Source organism: Pelophylax lessonae (assembly GCF_965119305.1).
Source record: "Pelophylax lessonae genome assembly, chromosome: 3".
Lineage (NCBI taxonomy): Eukaryota > Metazoa > Chordata > Amphibia > Anura > Ranidae > Pelophylax > Pelophylax lessonae.
The window spans coordinates 102,234,579-102,243,499 of record NC_138770.1 but is presented as its reverse complement, the minus strand read 5'-3'; the positions used below and the strand labels follow the sequence as shown (position 1 = coordinate 102,243,499).

At 44.6% G+C, this 8,921-nt stretch overlaps 1 long non-coding RNA gene across 1 annotated transcript; it reads left to right on the top strand.

The window, feature by feature from the left end:
- Positions 1-282: 282 nt before the first annotated feature.
- On the top strand, positions 283-8,229 carry LOC309549731. The gene is made up of 3 exons (XR_014225030.1): positions 283-424; positions 2,538-2,624; positions 8,141-8,229. It is a non-coding gene; the product is annotated as an uncharacterized lncRNA (long non-coding RNA).
- The last annotated feature ends 692 nt before the right edge of the window (positions 8,230-8,921 follow it).

The following is an 8,921-nucleotide window of genomic DNA, read 5'->3' as shown; positions in this document are numbered from 1 at the left end:
GAGTAAGATTGTATATTCTTGATATCCTAAGAGTGGAGATTATTTTTATTCTAATGCTTATTGTTGGCAGGTTTTCTTTTAGCAATCCATAGACTTAAAATAGAAATTGATCAGTCTGGCTGTCCTGAGATGGATTGGACAACTATCAGACAAATCTAGCATGCGTGGTTTTTTTATACCCACACAGAAGGCCAACAATTATATAAGTAGACTGAGGAGTAAAAAGGTGCACAGTGTGTCTATAACATTAGCCTGGTCATTGGACATAGTTACAGTATAGCGGTCATGTGACTTGGTTTATGTGGCTACCTTGCAGGTCCGGGACTTTTACACCAAAGTTCTGAGTGAAGAAGAGCGCAAGAGGCTCTGTGAGAACATTGCCGGTCACCTGAAGGGTGCCCAACTCTTCATCCAGAAAAGAGCTGTGAGTATCGTCTGCAATAGAGTGTATTAAAGAGCACCTGTCATGCATAGTTGTAATAGATATTTTGCACTTGTGAAGATCCTACAACTTAAACGTCCAAGTTCACCTTTAGGGGAAAAAAAATAATAAAGGCACATACTTTTGCAGAAAAAAAAGTGCATTTTATATATATATATTTTTTTTCCCCCTACAATCATGGGTGCATGGTTGGGCTCTTGCAGACTCTCCCTCTGTTTCTGCCTGTAACTGTCTACAAGCTTTCAATAAGGCCATTGGTGCTGCTCCAGGCTGAGGTATAGGGCCCCGCTGGTACTCAGGATAGTAGGGATGTCAGCATTAGGAAAACTCATCCAGTGGGTAATAGACATTGAAGCATGAGACTCATCATAGCCAATCCTAGTGTGGATGTGTGCATCCCCCGAGGAGCAGCATTGATTGGGGCTTTCATATCCATATGGGCTTTAAAGCAATTATTAAAACTTGTTTGTTTGTTAGATTTTTTTTTTTTTAAACTTACCTGCTCTATGCAATGGTTTTGCACAGAGCAGCACGGATCCTCCTTTTCTCTGGTCCCACACCGGTGCTCCTCCCTCCTGACGGGTGTACGGAGCCGCAACTCGGGTGCACCCAAACAGGCATGCTCCCGAGATGCGGCTCTGTGTCCATTCACACACACACAGCCGTGGCCCAGTCCCACCCCCTCAATCTCCTGTAAGGTAGAAAGCTGCAGAAAGAGTGAATGGATTATGGCAACGCTGATCAGTAGATTGAGAACTACAAGCTATTTGCTTATTTATTCACAGATCTCTACAGATCCTAAATGCAGATGTAACATGTTCCAATGGTCAACTTTTTAAGTTCCTTTGCTTGTATGAATTAAAGCAGACCAATACTCGGGCTCGGTTCACACTGGTGCTATGTGGAAACCCTGCGAATCCACTGCGAGTTACCGCATTGCAGGCAGTTTGCACTGCAATATGCGAATCGCTGGGAGAATAAGTACAAAGTTAATGACACCCCCAGATCAGTTTGCATATCACAGTGCAAACTGTCAATTCAGACAGGAATCTGATCGTATGGATGTGACCAACCATGCCCATCATTTTCTTGTGTTGACCAAAAAAGGGTCCTGCACGAGTTTGGTCCGAATGCGACGTGAATTCAGGCCATACAGTCTGTATGGTTGAATTTGCATCGCATGTGACTTGCAGAGCAGTTCGAATCACATGCGATGTCTGGCATTGCTACGTGTGAACCGGCCCTCAAATGTTGTTTAACGAGCTTTGCTGCGATGGATAAAAATCTGTAGACATTGAGCCTGGTACCAGACACTGATTAAAGGGGGGGGGGGTAATTTTAATTTGCAGGAATATGTAGTATGGAAATGTTGTATATGTGGGGCGCACACAAATTGTTTTTGGGAAGTATTGTCTGGGTCTCCATATTTCTGGTGCCGATACATGGGCTGAAACACTTGCTTTTCCCAGAGACAATGTTGCTGCAGGTTCACTTCCTTGCAGCCCAAGGCACTTGAGTCATGTGATTTCTGTAAAGGTGAGAATCGGCATTTAGACTGTACAACCCTCACAGATCATGTGACTAAAAACCCAGACCTTCACACATTCCTGCAAGGAAGGGAGTTTAGGAAAGGCAAGGATTTCTCTGTATCAATCCAACAAGGAGATGAAGTCCAACCACAAAATTGTAGTTCTTGGGAAAAGTTTGTTTTCCCACAGTAATTGGGCCACGATTATAGAGGGGAGGAGGACCATTGGGGCATTCGTTTATATCTGCAAAGGTGGACAACCAGGACACGCCACAATTGTATCATATTGCCGTTTGAGTTTTTCCCATTTTCAGTTTAAGAGATGTCCCAAAAATCTACAACTTCTTTCTTTTTCTATATCTTGTGAGTATTCCCATAACTCCAAGGGTTCTTTTTGATTACATTAGCGCTTTTCAGCAGCGTATTTGGAGAATGATATGTTCTATCTAGGTGCCACTTTAACGGGTTGATTTTCCCTTGCCATGTAAGAGTTTATGAAGTTAGGAACCATCCTTGGGTTGGAACTTATTTCATTCGGTAACCCCTGTTAAATTTTCCTTCCACCAGGTGAAGAATTTCACTGACGTTCACCCGGATTACGGCAACCGTATCCAGGCTCTGCTTGACAAGTACAACGCTGAAGGACACCATAAAGTAATGTGAAGTGCTGCTCTTTCCTTCCACTAGGGGGAACCCAAACCTTACCAGTACTAAGGAATATGAGGTGTGACGATTTAATTCCCGCACTGGGGGAAAAAAAGTTTCCTTACCTATACACTAGTGGCTGTTGTCACCCCTTCCAAGTAGTCCCCTTGTGAAGTGACACTTTTTTTTCTAGAAATCTGTGCCACTGCTTGAATCATTCCTGGATTTCATTTTCTGGAACGCTATGCCGGATTGTCATCAAATCTGTGTCCTATTAAGGCATTTGTTTTTTTAAACAGCCAAAAGTCTCCGGGCTCATTCACACCATACGTTCATGAAAACTGATGGGAATGGAAGAGAAAACCACGCAGATTTCACTTGCAAAGACATCAGATTTCATGAATGTTGACATCGGTTCTGTGCCCTGTTCACACCAATGTTGATGTCACGTCAATTTTTTTCCAGTGCAGAAAACTGCACACACAATGGAGATTCCTGCACAGAAAAAATCTGCATGCTGTGGTGTGAACAGGGAACATACAGAACTATTTTTTTTTTTTTTGTTGTTTTTGTGCCCTTGCAGAACGTATGCAGAAAAACTGTCTCTGCACCATGGCGTGAACGAGGCCTCAGGGTGCAAGGTGGTTGGTCAATTTTTGGAATGGATTTCTGTGCCAGGAACTCGAACACTTCACCACAACAATGATCTTGCCTATGATGCGTTAAGAATCTACGTGTCAGGCTAGAGTTCCAGTATAGGTACTCAGTTTTTTTTCTTTTCTGCCTAGTCAGGTGTAAGGACTTAGTTCCTTGCTGGGGTCTCTGGTCCCGGCAATTTTTTCTTTTTAGATAGATATTCTTTTTTTTCCTCCTGGAGATCTACAATAAACTGCCGGACTGGGCGACAGGCTGGATAACCTAGATCCAGTGGTCACCCCAGTTTGGCCACCAAGCGCACGCAGACCTCAGCTCTGCGCAGGGTCGGCCGTGACAAAGCCCCACCGCGCGGTCTGGCCTGTGAGTTAAATGCCTCACGAGGTTGCATGCGACTGGGTCTCAGCCCGAGTCACAGTGTTCCTCCTGGCCGACAGCCCCCCATGTAAATGGCGAGGGGTTCTGTCTGGAGCGGTGCCCATCTGGTTCCTGGTATGGTGAGTAACTGTCCTCCCTCTCCCCCTGGAGGGTTTTGGGGTGGATGTGGGCCCCTCCATGGGACGGTCAGACACGCCCCTTCCTCATGCTGGGGCTGTGTGGGTGGTCTGGTCCACCTCCTGGGGTGGGGGAAGGGCGCTATGCTGATGATGGGGGGGGATGCACCGCCGGCGATTGTACGATCGGTGTGGGGGGGGCTGTACCTGGTGGGGGCTCCTGCCTGGGCTTGTCCTTAAGGCCTAGGGATCCCTCCTGGTGCCTCGTGGGGCTGCCATTTTCTTGTAGCCTGTGTGCTCTACGCTTATTTTTTTTTTTTTTTTTGGAAAAACTGTTTCATGACCTAAAAAAAAAAAAACACTGAAGTTAGCCTAATTTTTATGTATAATGCAAAAGATGATTTTACGCCGAGAAAAAAAAAAACCTAACATCATGCTTTATTATTGTGCACACTCGTGAATGGCGTAAAAATTCGGTACTTAAAAAATCTTCATAGGCTACCCTTTAAAAATGTTCACAGGTTACCTGTTGAGCATTACAGAGGAGGTCTTGTGCTAGAAATATTGCTTTTTTTTTTTTTTAACACTTATTCCTTTTACAAGTAATGTGAACATCCCTTGAAATAGGAATAGGGCATGAAAGGTCCTCTTTACAGAGAGTCCTGGAGTCTATAAGTACCCCACATCTCTCCTATGCTGGAAAGCCTGAGGTTCACCGCCATGTTTACATCTGCCGGTGTTGTAAAATTTTGTCGGACCCGTGAAAAAATCGGACCTCGTCACTTCCGGTTATGGGAGTCTCAAGTGCGCATGCGCACCAGACATTATCTTGGTTTGGTAAACTTATAACACAGAGCGACCAGTTGAATGAGAGGAGGCGGGGCTGAGGTGGGACGGAAGACACCGCCGCGTCATCTGCAGAGCTGAATAGAGGAGGCGGGACGGAGGTGCGACCGTGTAATAAATGCAGGACTTTAGCGACTCCTTCTGTTTTATTATCTTTACTAATTATCGTATTATTTACCCTTAGGATTTCATTACATTTAGTATTTCTTATTTTGCATTATAGAAATACTAAATGTCATGAAATCCGAAGGATAAATAATACGATAATTACTAAAGATAATAAAACAGGGAGTCGCTTAAGTCCTGCATATATTACACGGCCGCACCTCCGTCCCGCCTCCTCCGCCAGCTCTGCATATGTGCCTCCGTCCCGTCGCACATCAGCCCCGCCTTCTCACAATCAGCTGTCCGTTCTCTGTTATAATTTTGCCAAACCTCGAAAAATGTCTTCTGCGCATGCGCACGGACGACTCCTATCAACTGTTTTGTGACGCTCTGTCACCGGAAGTGACGAGGTCCGATTTTTTCACGGGTCCGACAAAATTTTAGAACACCGGCACCAAAATTGACGTCATAACTTCTGGCTTGGTCTCCGAAGGTCACAGAGATGGTCGGGGACTATCTGGTCCTTGGTCAGCTCTATGGTAAAATGGCCGCCACCAGCTGATTCATTTTCTGGCTCACTGATCACACGGACATGCCAGAAGAAACACTGGAGGGGGTGGGGGGGAATGGTCAGCCGCTATGATTGTTTTTAGGGAATCGCCGGCAGAAAAGAATGTCCCATGGGCGGGAAGTAATTACGTTTCACTCACACTTTTGTTAGTTTTCACACAACATTGTTAATCCGCTGCTCCAGATTCCTTTCCCTCATTTTTCGCCAACATTGCAAGGCACACACATTATTTCTTCTACTGCTCCATAAAAACTGAATCAGCTGGTCTGTGACCCAGGCAAGTGCAAGGTAGACCATGTGGGATCATTCTCTAGTGTAAATGGCTGTGTGACACGCCACCATAGCGTTACGCCACGGCCATTCCAGGAATTGAATTGTCACCTCATATGCAGGTTGTGATTTTCAAAAGCATTATGAAGATCCTAGATGCCAGGCTGTAAACCCAGTGGCTTTAATATACCTAGGGGGCTATTTACTAAAGCTGGAGAGTGCAAAATCTGACGCAACTCTGCATAGAAACCAATCGGCTTCCAGGTTTTATTGTCAAAGCTTCATTGAACAAGCTGAAGTTAGAAGCTGAGTGGCTACCACACACCAGATACTCAGTGCACCAGCTTTAGTAAATCTACCCCTTAGCCTGAGCTCACACTTCTGTGGCATGGTACACCGCATGTGATGCGCATAGGAATCGCACTGCATTCCTGTGCTGTGTGATTTGGGCCATACATTTAGTATAGCTCAAATCGCATCTGCACCAATTAGTGCAGGATACTTTTTTCTGCACCTGAATCGAATCATATGGCTGTTCACACCCATGCAATGCAATTCTGGCAGTCGCGCTGTGTTTTGCAATCTGTTTCGGGGTGTTATTATTCTACCATTAACACCCGCAGCAGTTTGCATGGGCGCCGTGTGATTGCCATGCAATGTGATGCAGGGTAACAGCAAATCTTGTGTGTTCCCCGCATCGCATCAATGTGAACCAGAGCTTAGTGTCACTGATGTAACATAAGCATGCAGAAAGTGAAGGCAGAACTCTTGATGCATGCTTTTGGCTCTACATGGGAGGTGGTAAAATGACCTTTTCTGAGAGAAGTTGGCAATGGCTGCCTACCTATTCTCTCAGCAAACATTTCCTTTAACCACTTTACCTCTGCTCACAGTAATATTACTGCGGCAGAGTGGCTCGTTATCGTCTGACGACGTAGTACTACGTCGTCAGACCCTCCCCCTTCTGGGCGGCGCTTGCGCGCCGCCGGAGGCTCGCTCCCGCTGTTTTCATTCACAGCGGGAGTCGGGCCAGGGGAGGAGCAGCGGCGATCGCCGCTGCTCTTACCCGATCGTCGGGGATCGAGTCTGGAGATCCGCCCGCTGTGTGTAAACACAGCGGGCGGATCTCCATAGTGACAGGGAGTGACAGATCGGACTGTTCAGCATAGCTGGACATCCGATCTGTCCATGACTCACTCAGTCACCTCCCCCCCTACACGTCAGTAAGCACCAGGCATACATTAACCCCTCCCTCTCCAATAAAATTAACCCCTTCCCTGCCAGTGTCATTTTTACAGTAACAGTGCATATATATAGCACTGATTACTGCAGTAATGTCACTGGTACCCCCAAAAGTGTCAAAAATGTCAGTCAAGGGTCCGATCTGTCCGCCGCAATGTCGCAGTCCCGCAAAAAAAATCGCAGATCGCCGCCATTACGCGTTAAAAAAAAAAACACCAAAAATGACAGAAATCTTTCCCTTTGTTAGTAAACGCAATAACTTTTGCGCAAACCAATCAAAATACGCTTATTGCGATTTTTTTTACCAAACATAGGTAGCAGAAAACAAATTGGCCAAAATTTTTTAAAAAAATTGTTTTTTACATCTTTTTTGGGGGGAATTTCATATAAAAAATTTTTAAAAATATTGTTATTTTTTCAAAATAAATGCTCTTTTTTTGTTTATAGCGCAAAAAGTAAAAATCGCACAGGTGATCAAATACCACCAAAAGAAAGCTCTGTTTGTGGGAAAAAAAGGACGTAAATTTTGTTTGGGTACGGCGTCGCACGACCGCGCAATTGTCAGTTGAAGTCGCACAGCGCCGAATCGCAAAAAGTGGCCTGGACGGAAGACAGCAAAATCCTCCGGTGGTAAAGTGGTTAAATGCCAGGGAATATAAATGTTTGGCTGTGAACCGTACATCATTGGAATCTAACCTCATTTTGGGCTTTAATTTAAAGATCAGCTCCAGCCAAAACCTTGTGTTCTATTTAGCACGGGTAATATGCAACTGTGTATGTACAAGCTTCTGTCTCTGGGTATTGCTGAGTTTGAAGGACACACAGATCCCATGCCTTCGTTTTCCCGGCACTCCGGCTACATATGAGATGACTATCTTACCATGAGTTCGGCTTTTCCCCTCTACTCAATGGGTCCCATGTTTTTCTAGGACCGAGAGGTCAACTGGTTTGATAGGGGTCTGAATGGACCATCTACATCAGGGGACTTCAAACTATGGCCCTCCAGTTGTTTAGGAACTACAATTCCCATCATGCCTAGTCCTGTCTGTGAATGTCAGAGTTTTACAATGCCTCATGGGATGTGTAGTTCCGCAACATCTGGAGGGCTGTAGTTTGAGGATCCCTAATCTACATAATGTGATGGGTATTTCTGGGTCAGTAACCCAGTATTGAAGCCAGAGGCAGCCAGCTAGCTGGCATTTTGAGCAGATCAGCAGCCTCCACAGTTTCTCCCAATGCAGATTTTCTTCAGAACACAATACACTTGTCCATTCATTCATCTATTTTTGTCTATGGAAGGTTTTAATTTGTAATTGTTAACGACACTTTTTGTTCTTTTACAGAGAGCGATCAAGACCTACACTCAGCATTCCGCTCATGTGACCGCCAATGACAAGGCCAACCTGTAACCGTCCTCATCCTCCTCCTCATCATCCTCAATGATCCGTCCACTAATTTTTATTTTTTTTTTTCTTTAATTTTAGACCTAAATGATTGTTTAAAAACCGTGCTACAGAATTCCAAAAATCTTTCTGGTTAATCAATAAACTTTTATACTAAGCTGCTGTTGGCTTCAGGAACATCCTGCACTTGTATTTTCCAGGCTGAACCAATAATCGCACAAAGGCAGATTTAAACCGAATGATACTGGAAAAAAATAACCGAATACGCAACACAGCTTGTGTATGTAATACTAACTTTCTGTCCAATCATTTCCAATAGCTGACTTTACTGAGCACCGCTGACAATAACTTCTTACTCTGTGCCTTCAAATGACAGATTCAGCTGATTGCAGTAAAGGTGATGCAAATAATCGTACAGCTCCTACATTACCCGGTGAATGTTGGGGGAGTAGCTGACTATCCGGTGGCTGGCAAATGTAGTTCATTAAGCCTACGACTGTCTACTAGATGATAGAATAAAATCTTTTGCATATACAATAGTCTCACTGGTTTCTTCTTGTTGGGAGTCAGCTGGAAGCATGCTGCAAATGTGAACTAATTATGTAATTGTTTTGTACAATAAACTTACCTGCAGCTAATAAATCTTTTTTGTTGAGTTTTTTTCTTTTTTTTCTTTGCACTTATTCACAGGGATGCCGAGACCTGAACATTAGAAGCCCCG